Below are 14372 nucleotides of genomic sequence, written 5' to 3'. Positions count from 1 at the left end.
CGTTACTGGCTTGCACGGTTTGTGAAGCTCTTTCCCTTTAATCCTTCATTCAAAGTTTTTGAAATTGTAATTTGTTTGTCTTTATATGTACAGCACATCTACCGATGTTTGTCCCTTTCAGATAATTCCTTCGTGGTTGCCAAACCTTACCTTGCCCAGATAGGTCGCCCGATCTCTCCCCAGCTGAGAACGCTTGGAGCATTGGTCAGGGCTCTCCAACCATATCGAGATTTTGACGATCTGAGGCGCCAATTGTACAATTGGCACTTCATCCTTTTTGTCTTAGAGGGAAAGGAAGTGACTATGGATAAAGTCAAAAGGTCCGTGAGTCTGTTCGCTTATTGTACGATTGCGTACAGTGACGTCGCAACTCTACAAAGCTACAGCGAATTGCAAAAAAACTTCTAGACGTTCGACGCTTGAACCCAAAGAAAGGTAGCACCTTTCACCACAGGTTCATTTTGTGTCATGGAGACGCACATACTCACCCGGTGGCAAAAGTTACTGGAGGGAAGTCATGCACCACGGTATGGTTTTCCGATAAAATTCCATGAGCACTCTACCCTAGAAGCATCAAAAAATGGTTCAAATGGCTCTGACCACTATGGGACTCAACTGCTGAGGTCATCAGTCCCCTAGAACTTAGAACTACTTAAACCTAACTAACCTAAGGACATCACACACATCCATGCCCTAGGCAGGATTCGAAACTGCGACCGACGAGGTCGCGCGGTTCCAGACTGTAGCGCCTAGAACCGCTGGGCCACTCCGGCCAGCCTAGAAGTATCAGTAAATATATAGCTTCCTTCTACGTATGACTCGCGAAAAGATCAGGAAGATAAATCAGATTCCACCGTACACGCAGGATTACGTCATCGTTACGACAGGACACCGTTTGCGACTGGAAGGGGAAATATGAAAGCGACGGTTTTACTCGAAGCACCCGTTGGCACACATCACAAAGAGCCTTGCAACATATGGATGTAGAAACACACAAATTTTTATCTTAGAGTAACACGAGAATGTAGATTAAGGCCACAACCTTGGTTAGCCAACTAATTACATATTAATCAGTACATACTGTCTCCTCCGTCAATTAGAAAGAACAAAATTCATTCGGTCATTTTCTCATAGCCCTGGTACTCCTTATGCAAATTTTCTATTAGAAACGAAAACGAAAGATGAACTGTGCTTGTAGGGTAATACAAGAAAAATTTCATTCCATTTATTCATGAAAACATCTTGGAATTTATGAAACAGCGCTACAAGGAAATATCTATAAGTGCAGTAAAGGCAGTGCGCAAAACACAGATTCTCTCTCATGTTTATTTAACTCGAAACTTGACTACAAACAATGTTTATAGTTACATGTCCAGGACCTACGATGAACAGAGTTAGCAGCAAAGAAGTACTAGATTTAAAGATCATGCATCTCGGTGTTTATCACGTTAAATCTCCTGAACTGTGTGTGGCACCATGATCTATTTTTGCAGGTTCATTTAGCGGCAAATGTGGATACTGTATGCTAAATTTATTGCGAATGGAGTTAGTAGTACAGAAGTAATAAACTTAAACAGCATGCATGATGCGGCAGCTTTACACGCATCTCATTGTTTATGACAGGCAGGTGGCTTTTACCCAGACAGCGACTGTTGCGTGGCCGTAAGGGATGTGTGTACCAAGTTTGGTTGAAATCGGTCCAGAGCCTGAGGAGGAGATGTGAAACACACACACACACACACACACACACACACACAACCATTTTACAACACTCGAACACGTGGATCTATCGAGTTCCGTACACAGAATCCTCAGGGATCGGAGGGGGTCATAGAATGGATTACTGGAAGCCGAGCAGACTGCTCTGACAATCAAAAGTATCACTAAACTGCTTAATGGTGTCTATAGCTACAACTATGCCATGTAATCCGGTGTGAAGTGCACTGCAGAGGATATTTAGCATTGCACTGGTTATTATAGCTTTTAATTGTTTCATTTGCGGGTGTAGGGGGGAAGAATGATTGCTTATATTCCTCTGTGCGTACCGTAATTAATCTTATCTTGTCCGCCCTATTCTCGAGTACTGCTTTGCGGTGTGGGATCCGCATCAGGTGGGGACTGACGGATGACATCGAAAAAGTACAAAGAAGGGCAGCTCGTTTTGTATTATCGCGAAATGGGAGATATAGTGTCACAGACATGATACGTGGAGTGGCAATCATTAAAGCAAAGGCGTTTTTCATTGCGAGGTGATCTTCTCATGAAATTTCAATCACCAGTTTTCTCCTCCGACTGCGAAAACATTCTGTTGGCACCCACCTGCATAGGGAGAAATGATCATCACGATAAAATAAGAGAAAACAGGGCTCGCACGGAAAAATTTAAGCGCTAGTTTTTGCCGCGAGAGACGGAACGGTAGGGAGACAGCTTGAAGGTGGTTCATTGAACCCTCTGCCAGGCACTTTATTGTGAATAGCAGAGTAATCACGTAGTTATAGATGTAGATGTAGATCTTCGCGCCCACTCTGGGGCAATAGGTAGGGGGTTGTAGCATATTCACAGATTCCTCACTGGTTTATGAAACTTTGTAACCAGTTTTCATGGGGTAGTTTGCATCTATCTTCCAGCCCCTTTCTCTACCGCGGTTAAAACAAACGTGTAGCCCTTTGTGGCGCTTCAGTCCGGAACTGCGCGACTGCTACGGTCGCAGGTTCGAATCCTGCCTCGGGCATGGATGTGTGTGATGTCCTTAGGTTAGTTAGGTTTAAGTAGTTCTGTTACGTCCCATAGTGCTCGGAGCCATTTTTGAACTTAAACAACATTTTAGGGTGTGTGGCAGGAGTCTTTTGTAAGCAACCTCCGTTGTGGACTCGCACCATTTATCCAGTGTCCTACTCAAGTCTAACGACAGGTTTAGCTAGGACTGAGTCTATGTAACCGTTGCGTTTCTTATCGCTACAAACCATTACATCTATATATTTGCAAGAGGTGACTGATTCGAACTGTGACTCTTTGGTGTTTTTGCCTTAAAACATTAAGTTTTCTCCTCTTTTGTGAAGTGCAGAATTTTACGTTTTTTAACATTTAAAGCACGTTGCCAAACTTTGCACCGCTTTGACCCTTTATCGGGATCTGACTATATATTTGTGCAGTTTTTTTTTCTCCGATAATACTTCACTATAGATTGGTGCTTCATCTACGAAAAGTCAGAACTTACTATTGGGCTGGTGCGTAAGGTCGTAGTATTTTTCGACAGGTTAATTTTAAGACCACAGATACACATAACAGAGACGCAAATATATTATTTTCCTCAACTACTTACAACAATCTGTCAACACTGGAGTAGCTTCTCGATACAGCGAGTGTAGAAATCACGTGATTTCGAGGCGAATAACTTCGCGAGCCACGTTCGGAGCATATTTTCATATGTAAAGGAAGTTCCTTCAAGGTTGGTCGATAGACTGCGTCAAAGGTGAAAATCTGAGGGTGAAAGATCACGTGAATAAGGTGAGTGCGGAATGACTACCCAACCCAAATCCTGGATAGTCAGTCTAGCAGAATTCGAGTGGGCGTTACCGTGGCGTAGCAACTCTTCACGCAGTCTTCCTGGTCGTTGTTCTTGGATTGCGTTTACAACACGCCTCAGTTGCTGACAATAAATGTCAGCAGTGACGATTATAGCTCGGGGGAACAGTTCGTAGTACATCACACCACCACTGTTCCACCAGATGCATAACATTATCTTTTGTGGATGCGCGCAGGTCTTTGTACGTGGGGTTGCTGCTTTGTTTGGGCTCAAACATACCTTCCTTTTCCTTACGTTAGCCTAAACACACCATTTCTCGTCCACAGTGAGGGAACAGGACAGGAATGGTAGGAGTTCTTGACGAGCTAACTGATGATCAGCAAGCAGAGATGCACATAATGGCCACCCGCTGATCTTTGTAAATTTGGCTCAAAGCATGTGCTACCCATACACCCGATTTTTGAACCTACCCCGCAGCCTGCAAATGTCGCACGATGGTGGAATGATCACCGTTCATCACATTATACAGTTTTCGAGTACGCTGGTGTGGTACATTTTGGATTCATGCGTTTAAAACGATATACATCAAACACAGAAGGTCTCCCTGAACATGGAGGGTCGCTAATGTCAAAATGATCTTCCTTAAAAAGGGAAAACCTTTTTCTTGCCGTGCTCTGTTCAGTGGCATTTCCTCATGCACCTCCGCTGCTGTCATCCTCCTATTGAACCCAAACACGGGAGTATGCCGGTGATGTTCCGATTTCTCCATTTGACATTCCATTTCCTAGAGTCCACAGCTCCATTCACCGTCTCCGAATGACAAAATGACAACATGTTAACTCAAATAGCAACACTGAACTACAGGTAAATGACAATCGATAAAAAAACCACTAGCAACCCCAAGACCAAAGTGCAAAACGAAAACGCTACGAACTTCTGCACCAAGCTAATACTAACACTGCCTGTCACGTCGCTAATGTACCAAGGGAAAGCAAGAGTCGCAGCACACATCTCTGGAGGCACGCTTTTTGAATGTCAATAAATGCTCCATCCACTTGATCGTCTTGACCAGTGGCTTTCAGAATATCGTGCGAGAAAAAAGTGAGTTCGGTTTCACAAGACCGATTGCGGCGGCGCGGTTCTTTCCGTCCCTTTACGACGGACCTGCACCATATGTGAATATTGTCTCAGCAGATCATCAGGAGGAAAGCCGAGCGAAACCTACTGTACTTCGACGTGAACCAGGCTGCAATTAAAGTCACTAATTTACGTTTTGGGAGAAAGTTTTCACACGAAATGAAAGGTTGGAAATTTTGTCCTCAATTAATATATTCTGAAACTTAGGTGAACAAGTATCACTGCCAAGCCCGTGCTAGTCTTAACACAGTCACTCACAATCCCTTTCACTCACGTTAGCAAGTTTATGGTGTTGCATTTCCCGAAAACGTGATAGCTACAAAAATACTGATTGTTTTTAATTGATAATGCTCGCCAAATATTAAGTCTGTCGATACCAAATGCAGTCACAGTTTTTAGCCACCGACCTGCTCAATACGCCACGCGGAATTTATGTCTTTTCTCCTCACAAAATTCACTTAAAAATTCCGATATTTCTACACGGAATAATTATGCCGTCACTTTACCACACTTTTGATGCATGAAACACTGCTAGATCCGGCAACTTATCGTTTCCATCGGAACTACTACTACACACGTCCGAACTGTTTCATGGCTAGGTTCCTACTCTTCTCTAGAATACTCTAAGTCTTCTCTACCAGCAGAGAAAGGCGCGCGAAGAATATTGCTTTACCACTGGTCAGTTTACTCAACAGCCAATAGGAAAACAACATTCTCCCGCGTCAATCCGCGCTTTTCATCAATAACCAATCGCAAAATAGTAAACCTAACGACTGCACTTTTTACCGACATAATTATCTAATATGCTGAAGTTTTGCTTATGCATAAAGTTATTTACTATTGTTATTTATACCTGAATTAACTTTCCCTTTACCATAAACTTACTTTACAAATCTATTCTACAAAAATCCCCTTTGTTCATATCGATACTTCTTCGAAATGTTCGCACACTAAATCCTACTACATAACTCGTTAAACAACTATCTTCATAGTAACATCAATCCACACTCACGCATCATTCATACTGCTAAAACACATTTATAACATTTTACGTACACAAAAAGACATAATAACACTTTATGAAAATACTAGAACAGTTTATGAAAAACATTCTATTACTTTAGTGCACTCTAGCGGGCACAATCGAAACTAAATCAGTCCCCCTATCCAATATTGTCCTCTATCGGCTGATACATAAACTACGTGCGTGTCCAGTCCCGCGTCACCATCTGTCACTATCCAGCTCAGAGACACATCTCCCACTTAACCGCCTCCAAGGCAGGATCGGTATACGGCACCACGCCTCACGATCTTCTCGGAATGCATACTCGCTGGCATGGAGTAGGTCAGTTTGGTCGAGAAACTTCATTAATTTTGAGCTTAGAATATGATCTGAGTTTCTACAACAGATGGATGTCGAGACTATTGGACGGTGGCTTTCGGATGACTTGTGCTACACTTTATGGTAGGGTGGTGCGACCTGTGCTTCTTTGTAACTACTTAGCACAGGTTTTTTCCCCCAGGGAATCTACGGTACAGCTAAATTATGAGCTAACTCAGCCGAAAGTTCTGATAGGGATTTTGTCAGGTCCTGAAGCTGTGTTCAATTTTAGCGACTTCAGCGGTTTGACAACATCATTGAGTCTTGTAATTATGTCGCTCATACGCAGAAACAAGGAATCTTGGTTGCAGTGTTAAAATTTTTCACTATTCCCCAATGACGCGTTTCACCTTGATGTGGACATCTTCGGACTGGCTGACATGAATACATGGGATACCGCTTATAAAACATCGCTGCAGGTAAATGCCCCTTGTCAGAGCTTTCCATAGTGTTATGGAGTGTCCTTATTGTGGCAAGTGGCGTAGCCCAATGCAAACAAAACGGGGTCAGGCCTACAGTAAAGCTTACTAAATTTTGCAGTAGTGTGAGAATTAAACTGTGGTAACACTCCTGAATCTGCAGTCTTCATCTCGTTTTGCATCCTCTTTAACACAGGCGTACAGTTATACATTGCCGCTGAAATAATTTATTTTACTGGCTGGTTTGAAATGAGGTTTTTGGCCCTTTCCTCTTTCCACGTAGGAAGGTAATCGAACTGGACTCTGATTCCGGAGGACGGCGGTTCAAACCCGCGTCCGGCCATGCTGATGTAGCTTCTCCGTAATTTCCCTAAATCGAGTCCGGAAAATGCCTTGAGGGTTCCTATGAGAGCCCACGGCTGAATTCATTCCCCATCCTTCCCTAATCCGATGAGACCAATGACCTCGCTGTGTCGTCCCCTCCCCCAAATCAACCAACCAATCTATCAACCAGTCTTTATGTGTGTAATCTTTTAGTGCATATTCCTTTCCGCATCTACACTTCCTTGCGCTTCAAGAAACGATTTTCAAGATACACGCCAAGAAACTCGCCAACTGAGTCCTTTCAAAATATGCATATGAATGAAAAAGGTATAAAAAAATTAAAAAGCACAGCAAGAGTGACGTAGACGATATAGGCTGCGAGTGACGTCATCATACTGAAACCAACATCTGTATCAGCTGGTGGGTGGATACAGCTTGCCGGCCAGTGTGGCCGAGCGGTTCTAGGCGCTTCACTCTGGAACCGCGCGATCGCCACGGTCGCAGGTTCGAATCCTGCCTCGGGCATGGATGTGTGTGATGTCCTTAGGTTAGTTAGGTTTAAGTAGTTCTAAGTTCTAGGGGACTGATGACCTCAGCAGTTGAGTCCCATAGTGCTCAGAGCCATTTGAACCGTTTTTTTGCTCAGGGCCATTTGAACCATTTGATATAGCTTGGAGGCGACTTCTGGAGCGCAGGTCAATTTTTCCTCATTACATTGTTTTCACTGTTTACAGAAAACTGTGTAAAGGAAGAAATTTTTCGTTCCACATGTCATGTGGTTATGAAATATCTAGTTCGTTCCATGTTCCATGGATTACTTTGCATGATAAATCGTTGCGATGAGTCAGTTTACAGAATATTAACATATTGTCATTGTGCTCTTCAGTCCTGAGACTGGTTTGATGCAGCTCTCCATGCTACCCTACCCTGTGCAAGCTGCTTCATCTCCCAGTACCTACTGCAGCCTACATCCTTCTGAATCTGCTTAGTGTATTCATCTCTTGGTCTCCCTCTACGATTTTTACCCTCCACGCTTCCCTCCAATGCTAAATACATTAGCATAACTGGTATTTAAATATGGACTTGATGCTGAACGTTTGTAAGCGATTAAATGGTAGGTGTGTGAAATCTTATGGGACTTAACTGCTAAGGTCATCAGTCCCTAATCTTACACACTACTGAACCAAAATTATCCTAAAGACAAACACACACACCCATGCCCGAGGGAGGACTCGAACCTCCGCCGGGACCAGCCACACAGTCCATGACTGCAGCGCCTAGACCGCACGGCTAATTCCGCGCGGCTTAAATGATAGGGATCACTGGTTTGAGAAGTGGAGCGTGAGAGATTGCAGGCACTCTCACTTCTGATTCAGTGTTCTTAGGGAATATGATCTTTATTGCAATGTTGACTTCATACATTATGCATATGGGTTCGTAGTAATAGACGGCAAATCATCGAGTAAAACTGAAGTGATATCAGGTACTCCCCAGGGAAGCGTCCTGGGACCTCTGCTGTTCCTGATCTATATAAATGACCTGGGTGACAATCTGAGCAGTTCTCTTAGGTTGTTCGCAGACGATGCTGAAATTTACCGTCTAGTAAGGTCATCCGAAGACCAGTATCAGGTGCAAAGCGATTTAGAAAAGATTGCTGTATGGTGTGGCAGGTGGCAGTTGACGCTAAAGAACGAAAAGTGTGAGGTGATCCACATGAGTTCCAAAAGAAATCCGCTGGAATTTGATTACTCGATAAATAGTACAATTCTCAAGGCTGTCAATTCAACTAAGTACCTGGGTGTTAAAATTACGAACAACTTCAATTGGAAAGACAACATAGATAATATTGTGGGGAAGGCGAGCCAAAGGTTGCGTTTCATTGGCAGGACACTTAGAAGACGCAACAAGTCCACTAAAGGGACAGCTTACACTACACTCGTTCATCCCCTGTTAGAATATTGCTGCGCGGTGTGGGATCCTTATCAGGTGGGATTGACGGAGGACATCGAAAGGGTGCAAAAAAGGGCAGCTCATTTTGTATTATCACGTAATAGGGGAGAGAGTGTGGCAGATATGATACGCGAATTGGGATGGAAGTCATTACAGCAAAGACGTTTTTCGTCGCGGCGAGATCTATTTACGAAATTTCAGTCACCACCTTTCTCTTCCGAATGCGAAAATATTTTGTTGAGGCCAACCTACATAGGTAGGAATGATCATCAAGATAAAATAAGAGAAATCAGAGAGCTTTAGGTGTTCGTTTTTCCCGCGCGCTGTTCGGAAGTGGAATGGTAGAGAGATAGTATGATTGTGGTTCGACGAAACCTCTGCCATTGATTGTGGTTCGACGAACCCTCTGCCAAGCACTTAAATGTGAATTGCAGAGTAGTCATGTAGATGGTGGGCAGTAGTTAATGCTCTTGCTTGCATGTTCTAGGGAAGGAATAACGGTAAGCTTTAGGTGTGATCAAAGTAATAGGGTGCCGATTTAAATGACTGCAGTAAAAGCGCACGGCGACGGTGGGCTAAGGGAAGCGCGTTTACTTTGCGGAGCCTGGGAGGAAACATTTCTGGACGGTCGAGTTCCGCAGTCTCATTGTGCAGGTACGTTGGTTGGTGCCGTTCGGGAGGCAGCCACGTCCAGGTAGACTGACTATCGCCCGGAAGTCGCCGCTGCAATGGCCAGTGCATTGGAGACCGGCAGTTAAGTAGAGGATGGGCCCTTGTCAGGCAGGAAGCTGACAAGACAACTGTGAGCGTTCTGCGAATTCCTGTGTGACAAGCCACTGGAGCCCAGACGTCCAGACTCTGTTACAAAACATATTTGTGAAAGCACAAGGCTTTTAGCGAGTTTATGGCCATTCTTTGGAAACTTTGAAATGGAAGCAACAGGGGAGATAACAAGCTTTTATGGAGGGCTGTAGTTCCATCCTGGTCATGTTAGCAAAAAACGCGGTGCAACCAAGTGGGAATGAGGCTGGGAAGCTGAATCTTTTGTCCTTTTCTCCCAATTAATTTAGTCTCTGATTGGTCCTCTCCGAGCTTCGAATGCCGGGCTCCAGCTCGTGATTGGCTTGTGCTAAAGTGGGGGAAGTCTAAGATGTGAATGTGCTTTGCTACCAAGCTGAGGAGGAAGTGAACTGAAAGAGAAGAGAGCAAACTCTTGTACTAGCGCTCCGCTAAAAAAGAATTACTGCTCTCTACCTAAACGGTGAGACTTGTGTCCTTTGCTAGTGAGCCACTTATAGCCTGTGCCAGTCACCTTCTGAACCGTCAGAGGTACTGCTTCTAGCATCACGCACACAACGACTGACGCATAGGTGTACTTATTTGTATTGAGTCGGCCGTCTAAACATTTGACATATTCCGTCATGCATAGTCGTGGCACGGAGTCAAAACTGTCTGGCAGACCAGCAAACGGGTCCACCTGCACACTGGATTTCACCGGAGTTTCAGAGACTCATAGGAAAGTACCTGTGTTCCGAATTAACTGAATGCGAGACCGTGCACTTGTATTTTTGGGGCCAGCCGCAGTGGCCTAGTGGTTCTAGGCCCTACAGTTTGGAACCACGCGACCGCTGCGGTCGCAGGTTCGAATCCTGCCTCGGGCATGGGTGTTTGTGATGTCCTTACGTTAGTTAGGTTTAAGTAGTTCTGAGTTCTAGGGGACTGATGATCACAGCAGTTAAGTCCCATAGTGCTCAGAGCCATTTGAACAATTTTTTTTTAATTTTTTTAATTTTTGGGCACCCGCCATCGATAACAGACTGCAATCGTGCATGACTTCAGTTGCCGAACGCATTGTGGTGTGTCGCCCTGACCAGCAGGAGGGTAATGTATTCGCTGCTACGGCATACAACTCCAATATATGTTTCTCAGCACCCTGTTCTTTCGAACCATATTTTTCTTCTTTTTTTTGTATGGTAGAATTTAGATGCTTGATGGTGGCGTTGTTTTTGTGCCAAAACCTCGTTTGACGTGTATGAAGTCAGACAAAGCGATTAGTGTTCCGGTTGTTGTCGTGTGGCGATCCCCAGCTGATCACTTTGCCCACCACAGACCCCATGTTAGTGAAAGCGTTTGTCAAATAAAAATGTTTGTGTGACGTTTCTTTACTCATTTTTGTTGTCTTGTGATGTTAAGGATGAATAAATCTATTGTCATTTAGATCACAACTTCTCCCTGATTAACAGTACCTTCCCATTTTATTGTGAAAGTCTAGATTTGAATCGTAAGTAGAAGGCTTTCAAGCATGCTGGTTTTAGAATTTTATAACATTCAAAGACCAGCGTAAGTTATTTACAATAGTAAGCAGGAACTGCACTGCAATATGAGGGTGAATCAGATAGTATTTGCTCCTATTTTTTAAGCCACATTACGGCCAGAAATGCAAAGTCAACATATTCATCCACAGCGATGGCACTTTCTTGGTTCGTGCCGGCCTTATCTGTCGGTAGCTCCCCTGCGCGGTTGTTAAAGATGGCGGCTGTGCTTCACACGTCCACGGAGGAAGAGCAATGAAGTGTCATTCGCTTTCTGGCAAGCAGAGGACGAAATCCACTCAGAAATGTAGCCCATGGGGAGAAATGTCTCGCTTTGAGAACTGTGAGGTGGAGGAGGAGGAGGAGGGGGAGGAGCTGGTGGAGGTGTGAGGCCATGAAGGCTTACACAACAATGAGTGCCTTGGGAGGCTGCGTTCATCACCGACTGACGACGTCGTTTCCCAAGTGGATGCAACGGTGATTGTGAATCGGCGTGAGCACCTCACCGACATTTCCTGGGAGCTTGCCATATCGTATGGGAGGGTTTGCAACACTGTTCGTGCGTCCTTAGGGTACCAGAAGGTTTCATGTCAGTGGATGCCTAAGGATTTGGTTTACTCGATGAAAGACAAGAGAGTAGCTGCTTAGCTGAATCATCTGCAATGGTATGCTGTAGAGAGTGACAGCTTCCTGCATTGAATTGTTACGCTGAAATGTGGATACTGCATTTCACGCCAGAATCGAAGCAGCAGTGCGTGATGTGGAAACATCAGGATTCGCCTGTGATGAGAGAGTTCCATTCTGTGCCATCTGTTGGGAAGGTGACGTTAACCGCCGGCAGGAGTGGCCGAGCAGTTCTAGGCGCTACAGTCTGGAACTGCTCGACTGCTACGGTTACGGGTTCGAATCCTGCCTCGGGCATGGATGTGTCTGATGTCCTTAGGTTAGTTAGGTTTAAGTAGTTCTAAGTTCTAGGGGACTGATGACCTCAGAAGTTAAGTCCCATTGAGCTCAGAGCCATTTGAACCAATTTTTTTTTTTGACATTAACCGTCTTTAGGGATAGCCGTGGACTACGCATGTTAGATTTTATGCCACTAGGTCCAACCATCAACGCTTACAGTTTATTGTTTCACGCTGTTAAGTCTGTGGGCTCTCATCAGAAAAAGGTTCCTAGGGATTATGGATGTGGACAATGTGATTATCCTCTACGAAAATGCGAGGTCACATGTGACAATCAGAACCACCGGCAACTCTGGTCGTTCCACAGGGAGAGTCCTGAGCACCAACCATACAGTGCAGACGTCGTCCAGTGATTTCCATGTTTTTGGTCCGCCGAGAAAGCTGCTGGCAGGATAGAAAACCATGTGGAACGGTGAAGCCAGGACAGCAGCCTGACGGCGACTTCACAGTCACCCGAACGAATTCTACAACAAAGCTATCTGAGATTTAGTGCTGTGATGGGACAAACGTCTAAACTCGTGTATGGACTATGTGAAAAAATAGTGTAAGATACGTACAGTAGTATATATATTTGTAAATTGCCTGTGTGTATCACATTCCGATTCGTCCTTGTATCATTAACAATTTGTCTTCGAATAAACTTATTTAAAAAAATTTGAGAATTGCACAAAGTAAATAGTTAAAACTTGACAAATGAATTTTTAAGAAACGCAAGTGGAAATGACCAATGTAAAAGAAAATTAGCGGTACTTGACAACTCCTGACTTGATTGAATGTAGTCCAAAACATCATAAGAATATTTCTTGATTAATTTGCATTTTATTAACATGTACAATATATGATTATCATCACACATTCTGGATATATTACAGACACACTATAATAGCATACAAGCTGACTTTATTTTATATTGTTGTAGGAGGCAAACAGAAAACCCAGACCACAGTGAACGACCAGAAGCAAATCCTGAAACGACTGCCACCACCCTTTTGTTGAGGGGTCAATTCTAGTGTCTGATTCCAACTCTTGGCTTTGAGCGACGGCGTCATTTGTTTGTCATGAGTTTACAATGCAAAGAATTTAACCATCCCGTTTTTCAACCGTTATCTGTCATTGTTTCAGTAACTGGCGTAAACTATGCTTTTTTATTCTGCATATGTCACTATTTCCGAGGTCATGGTTATGCAGCAATCTAAGAGCAGAGTTTAACACCTGTTAGTAGCAATCATATTTATGAGGGTGTGAGAAATTACCCACAATGTTGACTCAACACTTTTAACACTATTCATACTGATCTCTGTCTTTGTTTATTTTACTGTTACGCTGTTGTTGTCCTGCTACGAAAGTTGGACCCTAACGCCTCCATTTGTCTTCCTTTTGTTGCAGGAGATAGGCCATGGCCATTCCATTAGAAGTTTGCACCAAACAGGAACAACGAGCGGTGGTCCGGTTTTGTGTTTGGAAGATGAATCGGGAACCGCAGTCTGTCAAAGACTGGCGTGTCTACAAATGGACTGCAACATTAAAAAGAAAGTCACACAAGCGCTATGAATGAGGAAGTAGCCACACTACCATCTGGGACCACAAATGATGATAACATTGAGTGTGCGTGTGACATTGTTCTCGTAGACAGGCGAGTTGCTATTGATGAAATGGTACATCGTCTGCAAATTACTTGCGGAACTGTCAAGAAAATCATCCAAAACAGACTAGGCAAGAGAGGTCTCAAAACAACTCACAGTGTAGAGGAACACTCTTGGATACCTTCCAAAGACATTTGGATCACTATGGCAACAAACGTGACAGCTTCTTAGACAGAATCATCACTGGTGACGAGACACGCATCCACCGTTACGAAACGAAGAGTAAACAACAGAGTATGGACTGGGAACCTACATAGTGACTCAGCAGGAAAGAGTTCAAAACACAGACATCCATACGAAAAGTGGTGCTTACCGTTTTTTGGGACGCACAACGCCCAGTACTGGAACATTATCAGAAGATGGCACAACAATGAACAGAGCGCGCTATAGTGGGAGGGTTACTGACATGCTATAGCTTGGAATTTTAATCAAACGACGAGGACCATAGTCGAAAGGTGTCGGATTGTCACGCGACAATGCCTGTCCACATACAGCTGCCCTCACTGCTGAAATACTGCAGAAACTGAAGTTTGAAGTAATGGTTCATCCTCTTTATAGTCCTGAACTTGCTCCTTCCGACTACCACATGATCGCTCCAAAGAGGCATTAGTGGACCATCGATTCATATTGCACCAAGAAGTCAAGGACGCAGTGCATACGTCGCTCGCTCGTCAGCTAAAAACCTTCTTTTCTCGGGGCATTAGGGAACTCGTGCAAC

Source organism: Schistocerca serialis, chromosome 10, assembly GCF_023864345.2.
Source record: "Schistocerca serialis cubense isolate TAMUIC-IGC-003099 chromosome 10, iqSchSeri2.2, whole genome shotgun sequence".
NCBI classification, from domain to species: domain Eukaryota; kingdom Metazoa; phylum Arthropoda; class Insecta; order Orthoptera; family Acrididae; genus Schistocerca; species Schistocerca serialis.
The sequence above is the reverse complement of the archived record's forward strand: the minus strand, read 5'-3'. Positions refer to the sequence as shown.